Here is a 16,815-nt window from a genome sequence, read left to right as displayed (position 1 = left end):
CGGTCCCGGTTCGGCTCGAGCTCGGTTCGCCGAACGGAGGTCCCGTTCGAGTTCGGCTCGTCGAACGTTCGACGAACCGAACTCGAACTGCATAGGAAACAATGGCAGGCAATCACAAACACATAAAAACACCTAGAAAACACCCTCAAAGGTGTCCAAAAGGTGACAAACAACTCACAACACAACACAAACACATGGGAAAGTGACAAGGACATATACTCATGCGAAAACAAAACAGCTGGACAAGGAAAAAGAGGAGGACACACAGATATAGGCATGGCACTCCCTTCTAAAATCATGTAAAACACCGCAAGGTGACTCCAAGCATAGTCTCCCTTTTTTTCCAAAAATTGGGCCCCACACACACCCACCCATTCAGTGGCAGCACTTGTGCCCTAGTTGTACACTTCACAGCTAGATTTGCATCAAGCACATTCAAAAATACGCCAAACTTAACCGTCCCCAGGATGACTCCGGGGTAGGTAGCAAAGTCTTTGCTGAACCATGACTTGTTCATCTTGGCTCCTTTTAAAAAACACAGCAAGCAAGGGTTACTCCAAGCGGAGTCTCCCTTTTTTTCCAAAAATTGTGCCCCACACACACCCACCCATTCAGTGGTAGCACTTGTGCCCTAGTTGTGCACTTCACAGCTAGATTTGCATCAAGCACATTCAAAAATACGGCCTAATTAACCGTCCCCAGGATGACACCAGGGTAGGTAGCAAAGTCTTTCCTGATCCCAGCTCTGTTCATCTTGGCTTCTTTTAAAAACACAGCAAGCAAGGGTTACTCCAAGCGGAGTCTCCCTTTTTTTCCAAAAATTGGGCCCCACACACACCCACCCCTTCAGTGGCAGCAGTTGTGCCCCAGTTGTACAATTCACAGCTAGATTTGCATCAAGCACATTCAAAAATACGGCCTAATTAACCGTCCCCAGGATGACACCAGGGTAGGTAGCAAAGTCTTTCCTGATCCCAGCTCTGTTCATCTTGGCTTCTTTTAAAAACACAGCAAGCAAGGGTTACTCCAAGCGGAGTCTCCCTTTTTTCCAAAAATTGGGCCCCACACACACCCACCCCTTCAGTAGCAGCAGTTGTGCCCCAGTTGTACAATTCACAGCTAGATTTGCATCAAGCACATTCAAAAATACGCCATTCTTATCCGTCCCCAGGATGACACCGGGGTAGGTAGCAAAGTCTTTCCTGACCCCAGCTCTGTTCATCTTGTATCATTTTTAAAAAACACAGCAAGCAAGGGTTACTCCAAGCGGAGTCTCCCTTTTTTCCAAAAATTGGGCCCCACACACACCCACCCATTCAGTGGCAGCACTTGTGCCCTAGTTGTACAATTCACAGCTAGATTTGCATCAAGCACATTCAAAAATACGGCCTAATTAACCGTCCCCAGGATGACACCAGGGTAGGTAGCAAAGTCTTTCCTGATCCCAGCTCTGTTCATCTTGGCTTCTTTTAAAAACACAGCAAGCAAGGGTTACTCCAAGCGGAGTCTCCCTTTTTTCCAAAAATTAAGCCCCACACACACCCACCCCTTCAGTGGCAGCAGTTGTGCCCCAGTTGTACAATTCACAGCTAGATTTGCATCAAGCACATTCAAAAATACGCCATTCTTATCCGTCCCCAGGATGACACCGGGGTAGGTAGCAAAGTCTTTCCTGACCCCAGCTCTGTTCATCTTGGCTTCTTTTAAAAACACAGCAAGCAAGGGTTACTCCAAGCGGAGTCTCCCTTTTTTCAAAAATTGGGCCCCACACACCCACCCCTTCAGTGGCAGCAGTTGTGCCCCAGTTGTACAATTCACAGCTAGATTTGCATCAAGCACATTCAAAAATACGGCCTAATTAACCGTCCCCAGAATGACACCAGGGTAGGTAGCAAAGTCTTTCCTGATCCCAGCTCTGTTCATCTTGGCTTCTTTTAAAAACACAGCAAGCAAGGGTTACTCCAAGCGGAGTCTCCCTTTTTTCCAAAAATTGGGCCCCACACACACCCACCCCTTCAGTGGCAACAGTTGTGCCCCAGTTGTACAATTCACAGCTAGATTTGCATCAAGCACATTCAAAAATATGGCCTAATTAACCGTCCCCAGGATGACACCAGGGTAGGTAGCAAAGTCTTTCCTGATCCCAGCTCTGTTCATCTTGGCTTCTTTTAAAAACACAGCAAGCAAGGGTTACTCCAAGCGGAGTCTCCCTTTTTTCCAAAAATTGGGCCCCACACACACCCACTCATTCAGTGGCAGCACTTGTGCCCTAGTTGTACACTTCACAGCTAGATTTGCATCAAGCACTTTCCAAATCCACAAGCATTTACTCTCCCCAGGATGACACAGGGGTAGTAAATTCCTTCTGGATCCATGACTTGTTCATTTTGATGAACGTCAGTCTGTCCACATTGTCACTGGACAGACGCGTGCGCTTATCTGTCAGCACACACCCAGCAGCACTGAAGACACGTTCAGAGACAACGCTGGCAGCTGGACACGACAAAATCTCCAAGGCGTAACTGGATAGCTCTGGCCATTTTTCTAGATTTGAAGCCCAAAAGGAGCAAGGCTCCATTTGCAAAGTCATGGCATCGATGTTCATTTGGAGATACTCCTGTATCATCCTCTCCAGCCGTTGACTATGTGTCAGACTTGTTGTCTCTGGTGGCCTTGCAAAGGAGGGTCTAAAAAAATTATGAAAAGATTCCATAAAATTGCTGTTACCAGCACCAGATACGGTCCTACTGGTACGGGTAGACTGTTGAAGATGACGAGACCGTCCCATGTTTGTCAAGTTACAACTGGGAGATTCACTCCCTGCACCTGCACGGTTGTTTGGTGGAAAAGCCGATCTAAGATTGAGTAACAGCTTCTGCTGATACTCCTGCATACATGCGTCCCTTTCTATGGCTGGAATTATGTCACAAAATTTGGACTTGTACCGGGGATCTAATAGTGTGGCAAGCCAGTAGTCATCATCACTTCTAATTTTGACAATACGAGGGTCATGTTGGAGGTAGTGCAACAAGAAGGCACTCATGTGTCTTGCGCAGCCATGCGGACCAAGTCCACGCTGTGTTTGTGGCATAGAGGTGCTAACCGTTCTTTCTTCCTCTGACATCTCCCCCCAACCTCTTTCAACTGAAATTTGACCAAGGTCTCCCTCATCTGCTGAGTCTTCCATGTCCATGGACAGTTCGTCCTCCATTTCTTCATGTTCTCCTGCACCTTCCTCAACATCTCGCCTGCTACCATGCTGATCTTGTTGATTAAAAATTGCTGGACGACAAGGTTCAACACGTGAGCCATACAAGGTACGTGTGTCACCTTGCCCAGGCGAAGGGCCGCACCCAGGTTTGCAGCATTGTCGCACACGGCCTTACCAGGCTGCAGGTTGAGTGGAGACAACCATTTATTAAACTCGGACCGCAGAGCTGACCACAACTCCTCAGCTGTGTGACTCTTATTCCCAAGACATGTCAAGCTAAAGACCGCCTGATGCCGTTGCGCTCTGCTGCCAGCATAGTAATGAGGGGTGCGTGATTCCTTCTGCGCAGTGAGAACGCTGGTGGCCTGACCAGGCAGGCTTGGGGCGGAGGTGGAGGAGCCAGATGAGGTGGAGGATGCAGAAGCAGTGACGGAACTTGGACAGACAGAGGATTGACACACAAGTCGTGGGGACGGCAAGACTTGTGCAGCAGACCCTTCACCATCTAACACCATAGTTACCCAGTGCCCAGTCAGCGACATGTAACGTCCCTGTCCATGCTTACTGGTCCAAGTATCGGTGGTGAAATGCACCCGTTCACACACAGAGTTTCTCAAGGAAGCGGTGATGTTGTGTGCGACCTGCTGGTGTAGTGCGGGCACACCTTTCTTAGAGAAGTAGTGGCGACTAGGCATCTGGTACTGGGGCACAGCGACAGACATAAGGTCTCCAAAATCCTGTGTGTCCACTAGGCGGAAAGGCAGCATTTCGGTAGCCAACAGCTTACAGAGGGATAGAGTCAACCTCTTAGCTTTGTCATGGGTCGCAGGAAGTGGCCTTTTATTTGACCACATCTGAGGGACAGAGATCTGGCTGCTGTGTGTAGACGGTGTTGAGTAGGGTGTCCCTGGAAAAATGCAGGTTTGTGAGGAAAGTGCAGGCGGAGACATGATGTTGCCTTCATCCAACGTTGGTGCTATCGATGTCTGAGAGAGCTGTACACACTCACTTGTTTCCCCTTCCAAACCAACTGACGACCTACCAAGCAAACTGCCTGTTGCGGTTACAGTGGTGGAAGTTGTGGGTGGAAAAACAGGTGTCACAGCTGTCCCCACAGTCCTAGAAGATGAAGAGCGCACGGATGCACTGGAAGGGGCAGGCGGTGGATGGTTCGCTCCGCTAGGCCGCATTGCAGCACGGTGAGCTTCCCACCGGGCCATATGATATTTATTCATGTGACGATTCATGGAAGAAGTTGTCAAACTGCTGAGGTTTTGACCTCAACTAAGAGAACCATGACAAATTTTAAAGATCACATAATTTGGGCGATCTTTTTCTATGTCAAAAAAGGACCAGGCTAGGCAAGGCTTAGAGGCCATGCGACCTGTTGATCCACCCCGAATAATGCTCAGAGGCAGAGTGGTGGCTGAGGATGCAGTTGTAGACGTGCTACGAGTACTCCGACTGTGTCCAGGAAGGCGCAAGGTAACTTCGTCATCAGTTGCATCCTCCTCCACCACCTCTGTTGACCTCCTCGAGTGCCTGACTGTGGGTTGACAGTGGGTGGGATCTAGAACTTCATCATCAATTGTTGTGTTTGCACTCCCCTCCCCCTCAGACCGAGCCTCTTCTTGCCCTGACCGAATATTTAAGTTGTCATCCCAATCGGGTATCTGCGTCTCATCTTCATCAGTATGTTCCTCATTGTCTATAACCACAGGTGTTACAGTTTGTTACAAAGGGTCAACATTATGCTCAGAAAGTTGGTTCTCACGGCCTGAATCAGAGTCACAAAGGTTCTGGGCATCACTGCAGACCATTTCCTGTTCTGTACTCACTGTAGCTTGGGAGAAGACCTCTGATTCCCAGGCTATAGTGTGACTGAACAGCTCTGCAGACTCAGCCATCTCAGTTCCACCATACTGTGCAGGGCTGATGGAGACTTCAGAGCTGGGAGAAAGCAAGTTTGATTGGGATGACAACTCAGAGGACTGGTGTTTTTTGGATGTGGTACTTGAAGTGGCTGAGAGGGCACTTGTTGGACCACTTGAGATCCATTCAAGCATTTTCCTTTTTTGGCCATCATCTACCTTTGTTCCTGTTGTTCGTGTCTGTAAAAAAGGGAGCACATCGGATTGTCCACTGTAAGTAGTAGACATCTTACTTTTGCTGGTAGATGGTCTATCTTCAGCAGATGATAATGGAGCTTTGCCACCTTCCCCACGGACAAAACCTTTTTTGCCTTTTCCACCACGCCTCTTCCCCTTTCCACCAGCATCTGTGATTTTGCCACTCATGTTGATTGCGACAAGATTGTGGACTGAAAATGTGGTAGTAAAAATTGAGAGGTGGTGTAGATTGCAGTGGTGGTCTAGATATATTAACAGCAGAATAATAAAGAATAAATATCCCTGACAATGCAACTACGGCCCTTAAACTGGCAGCAAAAATTGCTAGTATAATGGCTTAGTTATAATGAGTTGGAGTGTGCAATGCAGGTAGAGGTGCTGCAAATGTCTTTGCACTAGTGTGACTAGACAACAGTCCCATAGCCACGTTTAGGATGCCACTAGGTACACTGAGTGTTTGCTAGTATAATGGCTTAGTTATAATGAGTTGGAGTGTGCAATGCAGGCAGAGGTGCTGCAAATGTCTTTGCACTAGTGGGACTATAGCAAAGTCCAATAGCCAAGTTTAGGATGCCACTAGGTACACTGAGTGTTTGCTAGTATAATGGCTTAGTTATAATGAGTTGGAGTGTGCAATGCAGGCAGAGGTGCTGCAAATGTCTTTGCACTAGTGGGACTATAGCAAAGTCCAATAGCCACGTTTAGGATGCCACTAGGTACACTGAGTGTTTGCTAGTATAATGGCTTAGTTATAATGAGTTGGAGTGTGCAATGCAGGCAGAGGTGTTGCAAATCTCTTTGCACTAGTGGGACTAGACAACAGTCAAATAGCCACGTTTAGGATGCCACTAGGTACACTGAGTGTTTGCTAGTATAATGGCTTAGTTATAATGAGTTGGAGTGTGCAATGCAGGCAGAGGTGCTGCAAATGTCTTTGCACTAGTGGGACTATAGCAAAGTCCAATAGCCACGTTTAGGATGCCACTAGGTACACTGAGTGTTTGCTAGTATAATGGCTTAGTTATAATGAGTTGGAGTGTGCAATGCAGGCAGACGTGCTGCAAATGTCTTTGCACTAGTGGGACTATAGCAAAGTCCAATAGCCACGTTTAGGATGCCACTAGGTACACTGAGTGTTTGCTAGTATAATGGCTTAGTTATAATGAGTTGGAGTGTGCAATGCAGGCAGAGGTGCTGCAAATGTCTTTGCACTAGTGTGACTATAGCAAAGTCCAATAGCCACGTATAGGATGCCACTAGGTACACTGAGTGTTTGCTAGTATAATGGCTTAGTTATAATGAGTTGGAGTGTGCAATGCAGGCAGAGGTGCTGCAAATATCTTTGCACTAGTGGGACTATAGCAAAGTCCAATAGCCACGTTTAGGATGCCACTAGGTACACTGACTGTTTGCTAGTATAATGGCTTAGTTATAATGAGTTGGAGTGTGCAATACAGGCAGAGGTGCTGCAAATGTCTTTGCACTAGTGTGACTAGACAACAGTCCAATAGCCACGTTTAGGATGCCACTAGGTACACTGAGTGTTTGCTAGTATAATGGCTTAGTTATAATGAGTTGGAGTGTGCAATGCAGGCAGAGGTGCTGCAAATGTCTTTGCACTAGTGGGACTATAGCAAAGTCCAATAGCCACGTTTAGGATGCCACTAGGTACACTGAGTGTTTGCTAGTATAATGGCTTAGTTATAATGAGTTGGAGTGTGCAATGCAGGCAGAGGTGCTGCAAATGTCTTTGCACTAGTGTGACTAGACAACAGTCCAATAGCCACGTTTAGGATGCCACTAGGTACACTGAGTGTTTGCTAGTATAATGGCTTAGTTATAATGAGTTGGATTGTGCAATGCAGGCAGAGGTGCTGCAAATGTCTTTGCACTAGTGGGACTAGACAACAGTCCAATAGCCACGTTTAGGATGCCACTAGGTACACTGAGTGTTTGCTAGTATAAAGGCTTAGTTATAATTAGTTGGAGTGTGCAATGCAGGCAGAGGTGCTGCAAATGTCTTTGCACTAGTGGGACTATAGCAAAGTCCAATAGCCACGTTTAGGATGCCACTAGGTACACTGAGTGTTTGCTAGTATAATGGCTTAGTTATAATGAGTTGGAGTGTGCAATGCAGGTAGAGGTGCTGCAAATGTCTTTGCACTAGTGGGACTATAGCAAAGTCCAATAGCCACGTTTAGGATGCCACTAGGTACACTGAGTGTTTGCTAGTATAATGGCTTAGTTATAATGAGTTGGAGTGTGCAATGCAGGCAGAGGTGCTGCAAATGTCTTTGCACTAGTGGGACTATAGCAAAGTCCAATAGCCACGTTTAGGATGCCACTAGGTACACTGAGTGTTTGCTAGTAATGGCTTAGTTATAATGAGATGGAGTGTGCAATACAGGCAGAGGTGCTGCAAATGTCTTTGCACTAGTGTGACTAGACAACAGTCCAATAGCCACGTTTAGAATGCCACTAGGTACACTGAGTGTTTGCTAGTATAATGGCTTAGTTATAATGAGTTGGAGTGTGCAATGCAGGCAGAGATGCTGCAAATGTCTTTGCACTAGTGGGACTATAGCAAAGTCCAATAGCCACGTTTAGGATGCCACTAGGTACACTGAGTGTTTGCTAGTATAATGGCTTAGTTATAATGAGTTGGAGTGTGCAATGCAGGCAGAGGTGCTGCAAATGTCTTTGCACTAGTGGGACTATAGCAAAGTCCAATAGCCACGTTTAGGATGCCACTAGGTACACTGAGTGTTTGCTAGTATAATGGCTTAGTTATAATGAGTTGGAGTGTGCAATGCAGGCAGAGGTGCTGCAAATGTCTTTGCACTAGTGGGACTATAGCAAAGTCCAATAGCCACGTTTAGGATGCCACTAGGTACACTGAGTGTTTGCTAGTATAATGGCTTAGTTATAATGAGTTGGAGTGTGCAATGCAGGCAGAGGTGCTGCAAATGTCTTTGCACTAGTGGGACTATAGCAAAGTCCAATAGCCACGTTTAGGATGCCACTAGGTACACTGAGTGTTTGCTAGTATAATGGCTTAGTTATAATGAGTTGGAGTGTGCAATGCAGGTAGAGGTGCTGCAAATGTCTTTGCACTAGTGTGACTAGACAACAGTCCAATAGCCACGTTTAGGATGCCACTAGGTACACTGAGTGTTTGCTAGTATAATGGCTTAGTTATAATGAGTTGGAGTGTGCAATGCAGGCAGAGGTGCTGCAAATGTCTTTGCACTAGTGGGACTATAGCAAAGTCCAATAGCCACGTTTAGGATGCCACTAGGTACACTGAGTGTTTGCTAGTATAATGGCTTAGTTATAATGAGTTGGAGTGTGCAATGCAGGCAGAGGTGCTGCAAATGTCTTTGCACTAGTGTGACTAGACAACAGTCCAATAGCCACGTTTAGGATGCCACTAGGTACACTGAGTGTTTGCTAGTATAATGGCTTAGTTATAATGAGTTGGAGTGTGCAATGCAGGCAGGGGTGCTTCAAATGTCTTTGCACTAGTGGGACTATAGCAAAGTCCAATAGCCACGTTTAGGATGCCACTAGGTACACTGAGTGTTTGCTAGTATAATGGCTTAGTTATAATGAGTTGGAGTGTGCAATGCAGGCAGAGGTGCTGCAAATGTCTTTGCACTAGTGGGACTATAGCAAAATCCAATAGCCACGTTTAGGATGCCACTAGGTACACTGAGTGTTTGCTAGTATAATGGCTTAGTTATAATGAGTTGGAGTGTGCAATGCAGGCAGAGGTGCTGCAAATGTCTTTGCACTAGTGGGACTATTGCAAAGTCCAATAGCCATGTTTAGGATGCCACTAGGTACACTGAGTGTTTGCTAGTATAATGGCTTAGTTATAATGAGTTGGAGTGTGCAATGCAGGTAGAGGTGCTGCAAATGTCTTTGCACTAGTGGGACTATAGCAAAATCCAATAGCCACGTTTAGGATGCCACTAGGTACACTGAGTGTTTGCTAGTATAATGGCTTAGTTATAATGAGTTGGAGTGTGCAATGCAGGCAGAGGTGCTGCAAATGTCTTTGCACTAGTGGGACTATTGCAAAGTCCAATAGCCATGTTTAGGATGCCACTAGGTACACTGAGTGTTTGCTAGTATAATGGCTTAGTTATAATGAGTTGGAGTGTGCAATGCAGGTAGAGGTGCTGCAAATGTCTTTGCACTAGTGTGACTAGACAACAGTCCAATAGCCACGTTTAGGATGCCACTAGGTACACTGAGTGTTTGCTAGTATAATGGCTTAGTTATAATCAGTTGGAGTGTGCAATGCAGGCAGAAGTGCTGCAAATGTCTTTGCACTAGTGGGACTATAGCAAAGTCCAATAGCCACGTTTAGGATGCCACTAGGTACACTGAGTGTTTGCTAGTATAATGGCTTAGTTATAATGAGTTGGAGTGTGCAATGCAGGCAGAGGTGCTGCAAATGTCTTTGCACTAGTGGGACTATAGCAAAGTCCAATAGCCACGTTTAGGATGCCACTAGGTACACTGAATGTTTGCTAGTATAATGGCTTAGTTATAATGAGTTGGAGTGTGCAGAGGACAGGAGGGTACAGTGCCAGGATTGTGGGGCTCTGGGTAGAGGAATGGAAGCCTGCCTTTCTATTCCCTCCTAATGGGGAAATGCAGCGACGAAATCCCTGACCTTTGCTACACAGACGCTGTCGCTGTTTTCAGGACCTGTCACCTTAACTCTGACCCTGCCCGTACGAGCCCTTAAAAGGACTGATGGAAAGTGCTATCCCTATGCTGTCCAGCGCTGTGTATGGAGCGCATACAGCTGTATCAGCGATAGGACTCAGGACGGAGCTGCGCCAGTGATATCTGACACCAAGGACGCAGAAGAGATAATGGCGTCCTGGAGGAAAATGTCCGGTTTTATAATGCAGGGACATGTGACATGGATATCCTATCACACATGCCGTTGCTTCTCTGGCTAAAAGTCCACTTAGCTGTGTGTGTGTCTGGGATTGGCTGACATGCTGGCCCGCCCCACAAGACGCGCGTGCTTAGGGAAGGAAGACAAGGAAAGAAAAAAAAAATGGCGATCGCCATTATACCAACAGCAGTGATCTGAAGGCGCTGTTCACGCACACTATACACTGAAATGTCATAATAGTGTGAGTCACAGAGTGACTTACACTATTACAGCGGAAAGCCAGCTAAGAATTAGCTGTTTTTTTGCTGCTAGAACCGTTCTCGAACGTTTCTAGAACTATCGAGCTTTTGCAAAAAGCTCGAGTTCTAGTTCGATCTAGAACAGGCCCCAAAATCACTCGAGCCTAGAACTGGAGAACCTCGAACCGCGAACCGCGCTCAACTCTAGTCATCTAGTCCAACCCCCTGCTCAAAGCAGGATTCACTAAATCATCCCAGACAGATGTCCGTCCAACCTCTATTTAAAGATTTCCATTGAAGGAGAACTCACAACCTCTCGTGGCAGCCTGTTCCACTCATTGATCACCCTCACTGTCAAAAAGTTTTTTCTAATATCTAATCTGTGTCTCCTCCCCATCAGTTTCATCCCATTGCTTCTAGTCTTTTCTTGTGAAAATGAGAATAAAACTGATCCCTCTACAGTGTGACAGCCTTTAAGATATTTGTAGATAGCTATTAAGTCTCCTCTCAGTCTTCTCTTTTGCAAGCTAAACAATCCTAAATCCTGTAACCGTTCTTCATAGGACATGGTTTGCAGTCCAGTCACCATTCTGGTCACTCTTCTCTGAACTTGCTCCAGTTTGTTGATGTCTTTTTTAAAATATGGTTCCCAGAACTGCACACAGTATTCCAGATGAGGTCTGACCAAAGAGGAGTAAAGGGGGATAATGACTTCAAGTGATCTAGACTGTATGCTTCTGTTAATACATCCTAGAATGGTGTTTGCCTTTTTTGCTGCTGCGTCACACTGGTGACTCATGTTCAATCTGTGATCTATTAGTATACCTAAGTCTTTTTCACACATGCTTTTGGATAGCTCTATTTCTCCCATGCTGTATATGCTCTTTTCATTATTCTTGCCAAGATGTATGACTTTGCATTTCTCCCTGTTAAAAACCATTCTATTAGTTACTGCCCATTGTTCCAGCTTGTTTAGATCTTGTTGAATCCGCTCTCTCTCTTCTCTAGTATTAGCTATTCCTCCTAACTTTGTGTCATCAGCAAATTTAATCAGTTTAGCCCTAATACCTTCATCTAAATCATTGATAAAAATGTTGAACAACACAGGGCCCAGAACAGAGCCCTGTGGTACCCCACTTGAAACAGTCTTCCAACTGGATGTGCAGCCATTTATGACCACTCTTTGACTCCGATTACTAAGCCAGTTACAAATCCATCTAACAGTTGCCTTGTCCATTCCACACTTGGTCATTTTTTCTATAAGGATTGTATGAGATACTTTGTCAAATGCTTTATTGAAGTCAAGATATACTATATCTACTGCATTTCCCTTATCCACCCAGTCAGTGATTTTTTCATAGAAGGAAATTAAGTTAGTCTGACATGACTTATTAGTTACAACCCCATGCTGGCTCTGGTTAATCACTTCATAGATATCATGGGAACCCATATCCATGCTGCCACTAAATGCAAAATTGGTGCTGATATTTATACACCAAATTCCTGCACCAAATAATCATTGTTTGGCAAAAAAATCCCCGCGTCAAAACACAATGCGGTATTGTTGCAATATTTTGCCAGGAGATGCAGATTTGGTGCTTAAATTTGGACACCAACTTCATGCACCAAATCTGCTTCTTCTGGTAAAAAAAAAAAAATGCATCAAAACGTTATGCGAGTTTCACCTGTTTTTTTGCCAGAAGATGCAGATTTGATGCAGGAATTTGATGTATAAATTCCAGCACCAAATTTGCATCTCCTCACAGAAAAACAACACAAAAACCATAGTTTTGACACCGTTTCGGTGCAGTTTCCTGCCATGAGATGCATTTGGTGCAGAAATCTGGTGCAGACATTTCTGCACCAAATCTGCATCTCCTAGCATAAAATTGCACCTAAACTGCATTTTTGCCAGGAGATGCTGATTTGGTGCTGAAATTTATATACCAAATCCCTGCACCAAAGCTGCATCTTCTAGCAAAAAAAGCACCAACATACAAGCTCAGTGACCTCATCTCAGGTGAACTCATCGAACTCAATACCGGTTTACCTTACTACTCAATATACACACAATGAGTACTTGGTTGCAGACATTTCTGCGTCAAATTTGCATCTTCTGGAAAAAAACTGCACCAAAACCGCATGCGTTTTTTGTGCAGTTTTGGTGCGTTTTTTGCCAAGAGATGCAGAAATTCTGTAACAAAGTCCTCAATGTGCACACATCACCTAATCCGACAGCGGATCAACTGAGTTCCCTGAGAGCAGTGTATGAACTCTGGTAACCTATTTGCTGGATTACTGGACTGTCAGATTGCGGGATATGGAGGCACAGCAGTCTGACAGTCCTGCAGCTGTGAGGCCCGAAACCCTTAAAGGAGTCTTTAAGAGAGCCTTTAAGTTTCTTGGAGTTCTCAGTTGTTTGGACACCAGGAGGTTGTGAACTCAGGTAACAGTACACAACCTTCAGATGTTCCAGCAGCTGAGAACTCAAGAAACTTTAAAGGCTCTCTCAAAGGCTCCTTAAAATTCCTGGGCTGACAGCTGCCGTGAGACCTGGTGGTTGTGAGCTCTGGTAACCTAAAGGTTATCGGAGCTCACAGCCACCTTGTCCCCCAGAAGCTGTGAGGCCAGGAAACCTTAAAGAAGCCTTTAAGACAGCCTTTAAAATTCCTTGAGTTTCCAGTTGCTGTGACATCTGGAGGCTGCAATCTGTTTCTTCAGTTCACAGCCTCCAGATGTCACAACAGCTGGGAACTCCAAAAAAACTTAAAGGGTCTCTTAAAAGCTCCTTTAAAGTTTCCAGGCCACACACCTGCCGGGATACCAGACTGTTGGATTGTGGGACATGGCGCCACAGCAATCCGACAATCTGGCAATCAGGTCAGCGCTGGTTACACTGGGCATCCCGCTGATCTGAGTGAAAGTGGAATCCACTGCTGGGTTGCGGGACATGGCCGCATGGCATTTTAGCATTGGGTTCCACTTTCATGGAGAGCAGCAGGGAGCCCTGGAGTGTGACTTCTGGTGTCCTGACTGACATCACTGCTCCTTATCGCCAGGTCTTCCCACTGTTGTCAGTGTTTCCCAGAGTCAGCAGTAATCAATCATGTTATTGGTCACTGCAGACTCTGGAGGTAGAAGAGCTGGTATCGTTGTGGGACCACATGTGGATTTTGCCAGACAGGTGAGGGTGTTTTAGGGGTTAATGAATATTTGTATTTTATTTTAAATAAGGATTTTTTTTTATAAGTTTGTGTTTATTTCTTTTTACTTGCAGGATTAGTAAATGGGATTCTCAAAGATCCCTCCCCATTACTAATCTAGGGCTAAGTGGCAGTTGGGATCTGTCTTTAACCCATATATTACCCTGATTGTCACCGCACCAGAGCCATAGGGATGAGCCAGGTGAAGTGCCGGGAGTGTCGCATCTAATGAATGAGACCATTTTAGTTGGCTGAAGGCTGCTATTTTTAGGCTGGGGGGGGGCTCAACAACTATGGGCCTTCCCAGCCTGAGAATACCAGCCTTCAGCTGTCAACTTTATCTTGGCTGGGTATTACAATTGGGGGGTACAGTATGCTTTAAAAAAAAAAATAGTTATTTAAATATTTTTAAAAAAAGCCACATGGGGTCCATCTTAATTCGATACACAACCAAGATACACAACCAAGATAATGCACACGGCTGTGAGCAGCAGCCTGTAGCCATATGATCTATCTGTACAGGGTATCAATAGATGAGAGACTGTCCTACTTTTTTAAATGTATTCATTTATTTTTACACTCTATTAAGATACACAAACAGCTACAGTGAGGGCAACCAATCAGAGATGCCGGCATGACAGCAGTATGACTGCAGCCAATCACAGAGAAAAAATTGACCAAGCTCACTAATGGGTGGCACTCAGAAGAAAAATAATGTTCAGCAAAAAGAAAAATCTTCGGCACACAAAATATGAAAAAGATTCATATGAATGCAAGTTATTTTTATTACAAAAAAAGGCAAAGACTCAAAAAACAAAACTGACATTTTGGCTTGCAAGAGAGCCTTTCTCAAGGTGATGAGCCTAAAAAGAGGACAATTATACATGAAACTAGTGTTACTAGAACACCGGATCAATGCTGGGAATGCCTATTTTGCAGCAAATTTCGACTAGGAGTATCCGGTGTATTTACCATGTGGTGGAGGCTAAACATCTTAGTTAGGCTGGAGGAGCCGAATTTGACTAGTCCGATCCAGAAAGGCTTATTCTGGATAAGTGTGGGTCCACTTTTTAAAGTCCCGTAGGGTAATGGATGTTAGGGGTACCCTGCAGTAGGGTGTCCTGGAGGACAAGGTGCATGCCTGAAGCACCTCGGCCCTAAAATGTCTGACTAGTCACAATCCAGCCCCCTCTATTTCTCTGTGATTGAACTATCCAAAATCCAGCTCCTCCAGCCTAACTAAGATATATATAACCTGTCCAGGAATTCGGTCTTCTTGATAACAAGTCCACAACATGATATTTTGTCATATTTACTGTCATAACACAGGAAGCTCCACTTAGATAATCCTCTACACAGCTGGTTTCCTTGTAATCTTCATTTATGATCTAAATTATCCTATTGTGACTCCCTGTATATGTATTATACTAGCACAATATTCAATATTAGCATCACATGGTAACTACACGGTTACACCTAGTCACAGTATGCTGCAAAATAGGCATGCCCAGCATCGATCCAGTGTTCTTGTAACATTAATTCCATATATAATTGTCCTCTTTTTAGACTCATCACTAAAGTTGCGAGATGTTCGTGGTTCGAGGTTTGCCAATTTCATGTTCGAGTGATTTTGGGGGGTGTTCAAAAGGCTCGACGAACTCGAGCTTTTTGCTAAAAGCTCGACAGTTCGAGTTACGTTCGAGAACGGCTGGAGCACCACAAAGCCAAGCTAGTTACTAGCTGGCTTTTCACTGTAATAGTGTGAGTCACTGTGTGAATCACGCTATTATCAAAATTCAGCGCATAGTGTGCGGGGGGGACGGGGTTTAGATCAGTGCTACTGCTGAGTGATGAGAATGCCAATCGCCATTTTTTTTTTCCCCTAACCAGTGGGGCGGGCCAGGCTGTCAGCAAATCACAGAGACACACACTGCACAGTGGATTTTTGCCAGACAAGCAAGGGCTTGTGTCATAGGCTGTGCATGTCACATGTCCTTGCTCTATAAGATCTGGCCATTTTCCCCGTCGCCGCCATTATCTGTCTGCTGCATGTGGTTGACAGTCACTGCTCCCGCTCCTGCTGCTACTGCTGCTGTGTGCGCTATAGAGATACATTGCAATCTACACAGCGCTTTAGGGATTAGGGACTACTGGTTATTTCAGCCCTTTTCAGGGCTGATTTACAGGCGTTCATAGCCATAGCTGCTTGGCAGGTCCGTGCAAACGCTGTGCTGGGCTTTGCTGTCCTGTTACCGACAGCACCCTACCCATCTAGCCAATTTTTGCCAGGCTGTCATATTTCCCCAAAGAGCCGACACTTTTGTGGCATCCTAAAAGTGTCTGGAATACTAAGTTAGTGTTCCTTTGCTGTCCACTGACCCACAGCACCCCTGCATTCTACCCACCTGGCCAGTTTTTGCCACGTTATTTTATTTCCCCAAAGAGCTGACAATTTTTGTGACATCCTAAAAGTGTCTGGAATACTAACTTAGTGTTCCTTTGCTGTCCACTGACCCACAGCACCCCTGCATTCTACCCACCTGCCATTTTTTGCCATGCTATTTTATTTCCCCAAAGAGCTGACACTTTTTGTGGCATCCTAAAAGTGTCTGGAATACTAAGTTAGTGTTCCTTTGCTGTCCACTGTCCCACAGCACCCGGGCAATGTACCCACCTGCCCATTTTTGCCACACTATTTTATTTCCCCAAAGAGCTGACATATTTTGTGGCATCCTAAAAGTGTCTGGAATACTAAGTTAGTGTTCCTTTGCTGTCCACTGTCCCACAGCACCCGGGCAATGTACCCACCTGCTCATTTTTGCCACGCTATTTTATTTGCCCAAAGAGCTGACACTTTTTGTGCCATCCTAAAAGTGTCTGGAATACTAAGTTAGTGTTCCTTTGCTGTTCACTGACCCACAGCACCCCTGCATTCTACCCACCTGCCATTTTTTGCCATGCTATTTTATTTCCCCAAAGAGCTGACACTTTTTGTGGCATCTTAAAAGTGTCTGGAATACTAAGTTAGTGTTCCTTTGCTGCCCACTGTCCCACAGCACCCGGGCAATGTACCCACCTGCCCATTTTTGCCACACTATTTTATTTGCCCAAAGAG

The sequence above is a fragment of the Anomaloglossus baeobatrachus genome, chromosome 1 (assembly GCF_048569485.1).
Source record: "Anomaloglossus baeobatrachus isolate aAnoBae1 chromosome 1, aAnoBae1.hap1, whole genome shotgun sequence".
Classification (NCBI taxonomy): Eukaryota; Metazoa; Chordata; class Amphibia; order Anura; family Aromobatidae; genus Anomaloglossus; species Anomaloglossus baeobatrachus.
The sequence above is the reverse complement of the archived record's forward strand: the minus strand, read 5'-3'. Positions refer to the sequence as shown.